This window comes from Crocuta crocuta, unplaced genomic scaffold, assembly GCF_008692635.1.
Source record: "Crocuta crocuta isolate KB4526 unplaced genomic scaffold, BGI_CrCroc_1.0 scaffold103, whole genome shotgun sequence".
NCBI lineage: Eukaryota > Metazoa > Chordata > Mammalia > Carnivora > Hyaenidae > Crocuta > Crocuta crocuta.
Window position 1 is genome coordinate 2,134,488 of NW_027529192.1, and position 13,117 is coordinate 2,147,604.

The 13,117-nt window shown below is 37.5% G+C and overlaps 2 long non-coding RNA genes across 3 annotated transcripts in view; one reads left to right on the top strand and one right to left on the bottom strand.

The window, feature by feature from the left end:
- The window catches only part of LOC144226800 (uncharacterized), a 221,983-nt gene extending 208,872 nt beyond the window's left edge, over positions 1 to 13,111 (bottom strand). For both annotated transcript variants that reach the window (XR_013333739.1, XR_013333740.1), the window contains exons 1-2: positions 12,936 to 13,111; positions 10,751 to 10,874 (exon numbers count right to left, since the gene is read on the bottom strand). This is a non-coding gene — a long non-coding RNA (uncharacterized LOC144226800). The remainder of the gene's footprint in view (positions 1 to 10,750; positions 10,875 to 12,935) is intronic.
- LOC144226801 (uncharacterized) overlaps positions 1 to 13,117 on the top strand; it is a 497,259-nt gene that overhangs the window by 434,199 nt on the left and 49,943 nt on the right. The window lies entirely within an intron of this gene.

A 13,117-nucleotide genomic window follows, 5' to 3' on the forward strand; every position in this document is an offset into this window, starting at 1 on the left:
TAACTGAAACCTTGAATCCCAGGTTTTTAGCTTATTTACCTATAAAATGGCATCATTTTATGGGAACTAAACTATAATGTATACTGGCGATTTGCCAAATTCCTAAGTTATTAGAAGGATTGTCTCTTTTAGATAAACTCCTTAGACTGTTTTAGTTGCAGACTAATAAATAATAAAGGGAATAGAAAGAAAACATTAGAACAAAGTGTGTTAAGCCCTCTTTTCATCATATGACCAAACACAGCCTCTCTTCCAATCTAAAGTGACTTATCAGCTTAGATCTTGCAGGGACCCGTAGCTTCACTGCACCGCTCACTCACGGCTGCCCTCACACTGCTACCTCCACTTCTTTCCCTATAATGCTTGTGCTTCTCCACCTTTCACTTACTTTCTTACTGCGTTATATCACTTACATGCTTAAAGATACAAGTTACAATTAACCTTTAAGTAAATATTGTCATGGATGCTTCACTTTACTAGGATTTCTATTCTGTATTTTCTATTTATAATTACTTTTGAAGTATAATTTACATATACTTTTATATTAGTTCCAAGTGTAGAATATACTGATTCAACAATTCTATACATTACTCAGCACTCAGAGAATTGCCATACATATTATTACAGTATTATTGACTATGTTTTGTATGCTATACTTTTCATCAGTATAACTTACTTATTTTAAAATATTTTTAAAATTTTTTAAAATATTTATTTATTTTTGAGAGACTGAGAGAGACAGAGCTTGAGCAGGGGAGGGGCAGAGAGAGAGGGAGACACAGAATCTGAAACAGGCTCCAGGCTCTGAGCTGTCAGCACAGAGCCCGATGTGGGGCTGGAACCCACAAACCGTGAGATCATGACCTGAGCCAAAGTCTGACGCTTAACTGACTGAGCCACCCAGGTGCCCCTATTTTAAAATATTTTTTTATGTCTTTTTAATTTTTTTGAGAGAGAGAGACAGACAGCGTGAGCAGGGGAGGGTCAGAGAGAGAGGGAGATACAGAATCAGAAGCAGGCTCCAGGCTCTGAGCCAGCTGTTAGCACAGAGTCTGACATGGGGCTCGAACCCACAAACCGTCAGATCATGACCTGAGTCGGTCAGACACCTAATGACTGAGCCACCCAGGCACCCCTAACTTATTTACTTTATAACTGGAAGTTTGTACCTCTTAATCCCATTCATCTGTTTCACCCCTCCCATACTCCCCTCTATTCTGACAGCCACCAGTTTGTTCTCTGTAATTGAGTCTGTTTGTTTGTGTCTTTGTTCATTTGTTTTGCTTTTTAGACTCCATGTACAAGTAAAATCATATGGTATTTTTCTTTCTCTGTTTAACTTATTTCACTTAGCATAATACCTTCTAGGTCCATCCATGTGGACCTAGTCACAAATGGCAAGATCTCATTCATTTTATGGCTGGATAATATTGCATTGTGTGTATATACACACACACCCACATCTTCTTTATCCACTCACCTATCATTGAACATTTGGTTGTTCCCATATTTTGGCGATTGTGAATAATGTTACAAGAAACAGAGGCGTGCATGTATCTTCTAAAATACAAATAATACCAAAATTGTACAGAACCACAAAAGACCCCATATAGCCAAAGCAATCTTGAGAAAAAGATACAAAGCTAGAAGTATCACAACCCCAGATTTCAAGATGTACTACAAGTTTTAATAATAAAAACAGTATGGTACTGACACAAAAATAGACACATAGATCAACAGAACAGAATAGATAGCCCATAAATAAACCCATGCTTATGTGGTCAATTAATCAATGATAAAGGAAGGATGAATATACAATGGGGAAAAGACAGTCTCTACAATGAATGGTGCTAGAAAAACCAGCTACATACGAAAGAATTAAACTGGACCACTTTCTTACACCATACAAAAAAGTAAACTCAAAATGGATTAGCTACTTAAATGTAAGACCTGAAACCATGTAACTCCTAAAAGAAAGCATAGGCAGCAATCCCTTTGACATCAATTTTACCAACATTTTTCTACATATGTCCCCTCAGGCAAGGGAAACAAAAGCAAACATCAACTATTGGGACTACACCAAAACAAAAAGCTTTTGCACAGTGAAGGAAACTAAGAGCAAAATGAAAAGGCAACTTACTGAATGGGAGTATGTATTTGCAAGCGATATAGCCAATAAGGGGTTAATATCCAAAGTATGTAAAGAACTTACACAACTCAACACCAATTAAAGCAAATAATCTGATTAAAAATGGGCAGAGGACCTGAATAGACATTTTTCCAAAAAAGACCTACAAATGGCCGACACATGAAAAGATGCTCAGCATCACTAACCATCAGGAAAATGCAAATCAGAACCACAATGAAATATTCCCTTACATCAGTCAGAATAGCCAGAATCAAAAAGCCAAGAAATAACAAGTGTTGGTGAGGCTGTGAGGAAAAGTAAACCCTTGGTTTGCACTGTTAGTGGGAAGGTACACTGGTGTATCTACCATGGACAACAGTATGGAGAAGTTAAGTTAAAACTAGAAAATCCCTATGATCCACTCATGCTACTACTTTGGGCACATACTCAAAGAAAACAAACACTGATTTGAAAGGTATATTCTGTGTTCTCTTAATTCTAGCTGACTTCGACTTAAGTCTTTCCCCCTTCATCATTTTCAACTCATGGTTTTCTCTAGTCACTCATGACTCTACTCCTGGCACTTTTCTGACCTCTGAGTTCACGGTGTCTAAGTTTCCTTTGGGTCTCTTATGCTTCCACCTACTCCTTAAATGACGATATTCTGCAGGATTCTGCCCTGGGTTTTCTGCCTTTCTCAATCAGTTTTCCCCATGAGTGATACCAACCTGAAGGATCTATCCTAAACTCTCCAGGTTTATAATCTAGATGCCTACTAGACCCACGATTCCAAACAAACCACAAATATTTCAAACCCGAAATGTTCAAAAGGGAGTTTACAACACAGACCCTGCCCAACCCAGCTCTCCTCCTGAATTTCTAATTTATGTTAACGGTAAAATTCTCCAGCCCATTCCCCCATCCCTGTTCTTACTTTTCCAAACAAAGATGATAGTCAGATTTTGTCCATTCTATCTCTTGAATAGCTTACATACATATTTGTTGCTTACTCTTCAATCCACACTACTGATATTGCTGATTTCCATTATAAACAGAACTATAGTTTATATCATATCTTTTATTTGCAGGCTTTTATCATATCTTATAGAGACTAACTAGTGACAGGGAAGAGGACAGATTAGATGAGAGCATTGTATTTGCGTAAGAATTGTAAAATGCTTATTCATTGTGTCCTCATTCAACAAATATTTCTAAGTACCTGCTTTGGGACAGAAAAAGGGTGTAGCTAGCCAAATGCAAAGCTGGAGGGGGAGTAGCAGATGAGTTGGGGATATAATGGTAGAGTTTTCTGTATTAAGTTCTATTTTTATATTTACATAGCTTAAGTAGAACACTGTAAATGTGTTTCATGCAATTTAGATCATTCTTCCGTATTTAAAATAACTATAGGTCTCCCCACTACTTCAAATACATGGAAGCCTGGGAAAGCGAAGAAAATTCATTTAAACATTTTTCTTTGGGGGGTAAATAGGTTACTGAATTGCTATTTTTTAAATTGAAAAAAAGATCATGTAATATAAAATTAACATTTTAAAGTAAACAATTCAGTGGCCTTTATTCAGTGTATTCCAAATGTTGTGCAACCACCATCTCTATAAAGTTCTAAGCAGGAAAGAGTAGCCAATGGAAAAAAGACAGCCTCTTTAACAGATGGTACTGGGAGAACTGGACAGCAACGTGCCAAAGATTGAAACTGGANAGAAGAGTGAAGGGGGAGATGGGCATGGAGGAGGGCACTTGTGGGGATGAGCACTGGGTGTTATATGGAAACCAACTTGACAATAAACGATTTAAGATTAACAAACAAACTGGTGTTATTAAAAAAAAGTTCTAAAACACTGTCATCACCCCAAAGGAAGATCTCTTATCCCTTAAGCACTTGTTCCCATTCTACTCCCCTTCCCCTGATAAGCATAAATGTACATTCTCTCTATGGATTTACCTATTCTAGAAATTTCATATAAATGGTATCATACAATACCTCATCTTTTCTGTCAGCATGGTATCGTAGGTGATCTTTTGTTTCATTCACATTGTATCACGTTTCAGTACTTTATTCCTTTTTTTGCCTTAATAATATCCCATTGGATGTATACACCAAATTCATTCATTGGTGGATGTTAGAGCTGTTTCCACCTCTTTCTTTAAAGTTTATTTATTTTGAGAGGGAGAGAGAGAGAGAGCACAGAAGGGGCAGAGAGAGGGGGAGAGAGAGAACCCCAAGCAGGCTCTGCACTGTCCCCGCAGAACCTGACACAGACCTTGATCTCACAAACTGTGAGATCAGAGCCGGAGAGAAAATCAAGAGTTAGACGCTTAACAGACGGAGCCACCCAGGTGCCCAAGCTATTTCCACCTCCTGGCCATAGTGAACAGTGCTGCTGTGAATACACCTGTACAAGTATTTATTTGACTATCTTTTTATTTAATTTTTTTAAAAATATTTTTTATTTATTTCTAGGAGAGAGAGAGAGACAGCATGAGCAGGGCAGGGTCAGAGAGAGAGGGAGTCACAGACTCTGAAACAGGCTCCAGGCTCTGAGCTGGCAGTCAGCACAGAGCCCGACGCGGGGCTCGAACCCACGAACCGCGAGATTATGACCTAAGCGAAAGTTGGATGCTCAACCGACTAAGCCACCCAGGCGCCCCTTGACTATCTTTTTAAATTATTATTTTGTGCATACACCTAGAAGTAGAAATGTTGGGTCATACTATGTATAACTTTTTGAGAATTGCCAAACTTTCACAAAAACTGCATCATTTTATATTCCCAGCAACAATGGACCAGGGTTCCAATTTCTCCACTTCCTTGCTATTAGTTTCATTTTCCATTTTCATTCAGGGAGTTGTTTTGTTTTGTTTTGTTTGCCATTCTAGTAGGTGTGAAGTGGTACTTCACTGTGGTTTTGATTTTTTATTTCCATAATAACTGTTGGATGTTGAGCATCTTTTCACATCTTATTGGCCAAGTGTGTATCTTCTCTGAATAAACGTCTATTCAAGTCCTTTGTCTATTTTTTTCACTTGGTTGCTTTTTGTTGCTGAGTCATGAGAGTTCTTTATATCATCTGGACACTAGACTCTTATCAGGCACATTATTTACAAATATTTTTCCCATTCTGAGGTTTTTTCACTGTCTTCTCTATTCTTTGATGCACAATAGTGTTTAATTTTTATGAAGTCCAATTTATTTATTTTTTGTTGTTTTTCATACTTCTCCTGTCAAAGCTAAGAATCCATTTCTAAATCCAAGGACACAGAAATTTATCCTTATGTTTTCTTCTAAGACTTTTATGGTTTTATCTCTTATCTTTAGACTATTGTCTCCGTTTGAAATATTACATCTGCCTCATCCATCCATCTATCTATCTATCTATCTATCTATCTATCTATCTATCTATCTATCAGCGATGTAGGGGTCCAATTCTACTCTTTTGCATATGTATGTCCAGTTTTCCCAGCATGATTTGTTGAAGAGACTATTTTTTATCTTATTGAGTGGTCTTAGCATCTTTTTTGAAAATCACTTTGCTACAGATGTTTGGGTTTAATTCTGGACTCTCAATTCTATCCTATTGATTTATATGTCTCTATTCCTGTCTTAATTATTGTAGCCTTTTTTTATGTTTATTTTTTATTTTAAAAGAGAGAGAGAGAGAAAGAGAGAAAGCTCACACAAGCAGAGGAAGGACAGAGAGAGAGGGAGAGAGAGGCAATCCCAAGCAGGCTCCACACACAGCAAGGAGCCTGATACCAGCTTGAACCCATCAACTGTGCGATCATGACCTGACCCAAAATCAAGAGTCAGACACTCAACTGACTGAGCCACCCAGGCGCCCCTATGGTAGCCTTGCTGTAAATTTTAAAACCAAGAAGTATGAATTCTTCAACATTGTTCTTCTTTTTTTAACACTGATTTGTCTATCTGGGGCCTCTTATAATTCTATATGAATTGGAAGATCAGCTTTTCCCTTTCTGGAAAAAACACTATTGACATTTGGTAGAGACTGTATTGAATCTGTAGATGGCTTTGAGAAGTACTGCCATCTTAACAGCATTAAGTTTTCAATCTATGAACATGAGATGTCATTTCATTTACTTAATTCTTAAATTTCTTTCAGCAATGTCTTATGGTTCCCAGTGTACAAATCTTTCACCTCACTGGCTAAATTCATTCCTAGATTTTTTTCTGTGCTTAAGTAAATAAAATTCTTTTCTTAATTCCACTTTCATTTTTTTTATTTTATTTTTTTTTTTATTTTTAGGAGAGAGAGAGACAGCATGAGCAGGGGAGGGTCAGAGAGAGAGGGAGTCACAGACTGAAACAGGCTCCAGGCTCCGAGCTGGCAGTCAGCACAGAGCCCGACACGGGGCTCGAACCCACGAACCGCGAGATCATGACCTAAGCGAAAGTCGGACGCTTAACCGACTAAGCCACCCAGGCGCCCCTCCACTTTCATATTTTTATTGCTGGCGTATAGAAACATACCTGACTTTTTGTGTTGACGTTGTACCTGCCACTTTGCAAAATTCATTTATTAGCTCTAGTAGGGCTTTTTAAACATTCTTTGGATTTTCTATATATAGGGCTATACTACCTGTGACTACCTATAGTTTTACTTCTTCTTTTCCAACCTGGATACCTTTTATTTCTCCCAGTTCTTTCCCTACCCAGGGACCAGGGTCCAACTAGGAACACAGGCCACCATTTTNCCAAAACTATTTTATTATCCATAGTTGCTTCTTCTTTGATGCAGCACATGCTTGCTGTTGTAAACTTTTATCTGTTTTCCAGACTTCTCAGAGAGTTGATTCCAACAGATTTTGCTTATTTTTTTTTAATGTTTCTATGGAGGAGTAGGTTTTTGGAGCTTCCTGCTCCACCACTGTCACCAATGTCATCCCAAATATTTGTCTTGTGGTGCACAGCACTGTTCTAGGCTAAGAGTCACCAAAATATTATTCACACTTGTCAACATGCTCAATCCATTTTGAGCGATAATTGACTATTTGGTATCAGACCAACTTCCTACCAAGGATAACCACAATTCTGAAAAGAAAACAGTTGCATCTGAGAGGAACCAAAATAGCCGGGAGGCAGCTTAGGTATGTCACCTTAGATAGCCTAGTAGAGCCTTTTATCACCAGCAGATATACTCTAACAAAGAGTGAAATAATTTCAAATGTAATCCCCGAAAAGCAAAAAGTAATAAAAGGCAAAGTAAAGCATGTATATATACATATATGGATAAATCTAAATTTCTCTATATAAAGTAATATAATATTCTGTTGGGTTTTTAAATTTAATAAAATTAAAATACATTACAACAAGCCCCAAGTCAGGAGTTAAATGAAATTAATGTTCTAAAGTCCTTGAATTGTCCAGAAACTAGGAAAGTATTAACTTGCAGTAGCTTCTAGTAAGTCAAAGATTCATTTTGTAATAATAATGTAAGCCACAGAGTAAGAAAAATATACACAATACATATATCTGTCATAGGAGTCATATGTAAAGCACAGCAAAACCTCCTAGAAATCAGTAAGAAAGAGACGATTGCCTAATTTTAAAATGGGCAAAAGACTTGAACGGGAATTTCACAAAAGAGAACACCCAAATGGCATACAGACATATGAAAAAAATGCTAAATTATTTTTATCATCCAGGAAATGAAAAATCAAATCAACAATGTGATACCCTACATATGCATCAGAATGTATAACATCACAAAGAAAAGCCCTCCCTGCTGTTTTCCACAGTGTGTACCATTTTTACATGTCCACAAAACAGCATACAAGGGTTCTGATTTCTGCACATCCTTGGCAACACTTATCTTTTGTTAATATCTATCCAAACTGGTATGAGATGATATTTCATAGTGGTTTTGATTTTCATTTCTCTGATGATCAGTGATGTTAAGTACCTTTTCATATATCCCATTAACCATTTATATGTCTTCTTTGGAGAAATATCTATTCAAGTCCTTTACCTATTTCTTAATTGGGCTATTTGTTTTGTTTTCGTTTTCTGTGTTAAATAGTTGTAGGAGTTCCTTATGTACATTTTAGAGGGTGGGGGGAATTTACACCTTATCAGACATGTGGCGTGCAAACATTTTCCTCAGTTTTTAGGTTGCTTTTCCATTCTGCACTCTCCCTTTACTGAAGGAGGCTTTAGTTTGATGTAGACCCACTTGCCTACTCTTGCTTTTGTCTCCTGTGCTTTTGATGCCATACCCATATATTCATGAAATCATCGCCAACATCAACATCATGAAGTTTTTACCATTTTCCTCCAGAAGTTTTACAGTTTTAGGTCTTATGCTTAAAGCTTTAATCCATTTTTGAGTTGGTTTTTGTGTATGTTGTAAGGTAGGAGTTTATTTCTGTAGTTTACATGTGGATATCTAGTTTTCTCAACCCTATTTGTTGAAGAAACAATCTTTTTCCCATTCTGTATTCTTGACGCCATTGTTGAAGATTAGTTGCCTGTATACATGTGGGTTTATTTCCAGGCTCTCTATTACGCTCTATTAGTCTGAGTCTGTTTTTATGCCAATATCATACTATTTTAACTATGGATGCTTTGTAATATATTATGAAATCAGGAGGTGTGATGCCTCCAGCTTTGTTCTTCTTTCTCAAGGTTGCATTGGCTATTCTGGGTCTTTGGCTGTTCCATAAATTTTAGGATTATTTTTCTATTTCTGTATTAGATGCTTTTGGAATTTTGATGGGAATAATACTGAATATGCAGATTAGTTTGGTAGTATCGACATTTTAATGATATTCAAACTTCCAATCCATGAGCTCAAGGTGTCTTTCCACTTCTTTATGTTTTCTTTAATTTGTTTCATCAGTGTATTATCATTTTCAGTGTACAAATCATTCAGCTCTGAAACATTTTGGTTTTGATGTCAATGTAACTGAGAACATTTTCCTAATTTCCTTTTTGAGTAGTTGACCATTAGTGTATGGAAATGCAACTCATTTTTGTATGTTGATTTTATATTCTGCAACTTTTCTCTATTCACTTATTCATTCTAACAGGTGTGTGTGTGTGTGTGTGTGTGTGGTGTGTCCATGTGCATATGTGTGTGTAATCATTAGGGTTTTATATATATGATCGTATAATCTGCAAGGAGAGACAATTTACCTCTTTTCCAATGTAGATGCTTTTATTTCTTTGTCTTGTCGAATTGCTCTGGCTAGGACTTCCAGTATTAAGTTGAATAAAAGTGGTAAGAAAGGGCACTTCTGTCTTATTTCTGATCTTCCTCTGCTCCCTCCAGCAGAGGGAGGGACATTCTTTCTATACCTAATTTGAGAGTTTTCATCAGGAAGGGATGTTGAATTTTATCAAATACATTTTCTGCATTTACTGTGATGGTCATATGGTGTTTATGCTTCATGCTGTTAATGTGCTGTATCGTTTTACTGATTTGCATTCTGGCATCCCAGGAATAAATTCTATTTGATAACAGTATATGATCCTTTTAATATATTATTGAATTCTGATGGCTAGAACTTTTGTCACAGATTTTTGCACCTAGATTTTTATTTACAGGTTTTTACATCTATGTTCATCAGAAATATGGACCTGCAATTTTCTTTTCTTACAGTGTGTTTTTCTGGTTTTGGTATCAGTGTAATGTAGGCCTTGTATAATGAGCCTTATACCAACAAAACTACTGCTTCTCTTTAAGTTTTGGGAAAAGTTTGAGGAGGATTCGTGCTAATCCTTTTACTGTTGGATAGAATTCACCAGAGAAGCCATCTGATCCAGGGCTTTTCTTTGTGGGGAGGTTTTTGATTACTGATTCAATTTCATTACTTGTCTATTAGTCTGTTCATATTTTCTATTTCTTTACCATATGATCCAGTAATTCCGTTCCTGCGTATATATCCAAATTGAAATCAGGATCTCAAAGAGATATCTGAACTGCCATGATTCATCAAACTCATGATTTAAAAACAATCCGAATTACCATCAACAAAGACAGTGTGGTACCTGCATCCAATAAAATGTTATTTAGCCTTAAAAAAAAAAAAAAAAGAAGGAAATCCTACCATGCATGACATCATGCAAGGACTCATTTTTCAAGTATTTAAAAAGTAGGAGTGAATATTATTTATACCTCTTCATTTTTATCAGAATTTATTTTTTATTTTAAGTGTCCTTTCATCTAAGTGACAATTGCTTTCAGGCAAAAGAAAGAGCGCTAATCTGTGCATTTCTGGTCTTAAAAGTTTAATTGGGTAACAGATGATTGCATTATCGAATTCTAATTGCTTAAAAGGCATGTGATAGACCCGTTGCACAACCAGAGACATCTCTGTCCTCTGACACTGTTTTACTTAGTTCAATCATCACTTCTTCTTTACAGCATCTGTCTTGCCCAGACCATTCCTAGGGATTTCTGGAATACAAAATCCAGGGCCAAAACACATCCTGGCCACCTAGGCAAACATGGGTCCCCAGGCCCTGAAGCTGCAGGGAGCAGAGAAGTTTTCGGGTTCAGGTGCCAGATCTGGGGACGTCTGAGTGGGGCTGCACAAAGAAAGGAACCGAAGGTGGCCCATACTCACTGCAGCACCTCTTACCTGCTTGTGGTCCCCTCACGATGATTATCCTCAGGGCAGACACTGAAGACCCGCCCAGCGTGGGGTTCTTGCAAGGTTTGGTGTGAGGAACAGAGACGTCGCATCACCACGGAAAACATTATGCCTGGAAATAAGTCAAGTCACAGAAGAACAAATGCTGCATGATTCCACTTATATGAAGGATCTAAAAAGTCAAACTCACAGATGCAGAGATTAGAATGGTGGTTGCCAGGGGAAAATGGGGAATTTTAAAGTGATGGTTATACACAAGATGAGTAAATTCTAGAGATCTCCCATATGACATAGAGCCCATAGTTAACAACAGGGTGCTGTGCACTTAAAAACTTGTTAAGAAGGTGGATCTCATGCTATGTGCTCTTACCAACCAGAACAACCACAAAAGCAAGGGGACACAAGAAATATTTTGGCGGTGATGGATATGTTGATTACCTTGTTTGTGGTGATGGTATCATGTATATGCATATATCTAAACTCATTAAGATTTACATATTAAATATATGCAACTTTTTGTATATTCAGTTTGTCCCCCCAAAATTGAAAACAACAACAACAAAAAAAGAAAGAAAGAAAGAAAGGAAAAGGATGAACACAAAATAAAACTGAGAATATCAAATGTTGGCAAAGATGTAGAGCACTGGAATTTTCATTCACTGCTAGTGGGTTGTAAAGTCAGTAAACCAAAAAACTATTTGGCACTGTCCACCAACAGTGAATATACGCATATCCTGTGTCACAGTAATATTACTCCTAGGGATATATCAAAACCAAATGTGTAACTATGTGCGTCAACAGAGAGCTACAAGAATATTCACTTGTAGCCGCCCCAACTTCCAACAACCTCATGTCAAGCAGTATCAGAAAAAATAGGCACATTTTGGAAGTATACGCAAAAATGAAAATAAACTACTACGCTCTGGAATATGGATCAATGTTACAAATATTATTGAGCGAAAAGAGCCACATGAGAGTACACACTCTATGTGTCCATTTACAAGTGTTTAGGCAAGCCAAACTAATTTTGGTGGTAAAATTCAGAATCATGGCTATTTGTGTGCAGGAGAGCAATGACTAAGTACCAGGAGAGTCTAGATTCCTGGTACATGTTTAAAATCTTGGTCTAGGAAATGGTTACAGTTCATTCGCTTTGTTACCAAGACATACATTCATGGTTACGGCACTTCTTTGGCACACATGTTATCTTCAAAAATGTTCTTACTCATCAATTTAGGAAATTTTTAAAATTCTATTTCTTTTCAAAATGTTAGCAAGGATGCAGGGAAAGAGTTGCTTGCACATTACGGGTAGGACTGTAGGTTGTAACAGCTACTTAAAAGGACATATGAAGGGAATCTACTGTGAAGATTTAAACTGTGAGTTCTCTAGCCAATACATTCACCTGCTAGTATTTCTACCCTTGAAAACGCTTGGATATAAGTTCAAAAAGGGGCATGCACTTATGTCGAAGGTAGGAATGCTTCTAATAGAAAAACAAGAAAATGAATTTCATAACGAAGAGTTAGGAAATCATAAATCGTATCTATTGGTTCTGAGGACTAAAATGCCATATTTTAAAAGAATGAGGTACATTTACATATAGATATGGAAAAATCTCAAAGGTTTTAAAAGTTGATTGGAAAAAAATACCTACACATAAGTAAAAGCACAGGAACCAGCAGTCATCCTATAGGGACTGGGTTTGCAATCAGTGCCTGAGAAGGACTGTAGCCTAATTTGTAATGTTTACATTTATTATTATGGGCAACTTAAAATTAATCCTAGCACTTAGACCGTCTCTGGAAGAACACTCGGCCAGCAACACTGCCTGCCTCCGAGAGGTGGAATGAGTGCCTGAGAAACTGGTAGCGGAAGAACCTTCACTCTGTCGACTACAGAAGTCAAGACTTCAAATATCTGAACGATATAACCGTAGCATTTATTGGTAAAAAGCTCAATTAAAACTTGAAAGTAATTTGAATTAAAATAACTAAAAGATCCTCAATGTCCTGGCCAAACATACAAATATAATTAGTTGTGACCGCTATTAAGATCCACGTATCAGATAGGCGCCGGGAGCGCTCTAGAGAAACACTCTCCTAAATGGGTCTGGGGGACCTGAGAATTCAGGGTGGGGGTGCCGTCTGAAGAGAGAAACGGAAGGTCCTACTTTTTAATTCCTGGAGCGCTCAGGGCGAGGTGCCAGGGGTCTTGAAATCCGGGCCACGACTCTTTTCCACGAGCCGGACCCAAACCCCCACCAGGAGACTGGAAGACAGCGGAAGAAGTAGGGTCGCCAATAGGGGGAAAGCAGCCCCCCAAAAAACGGGAAGGGGCAACACCCGGCCCAGT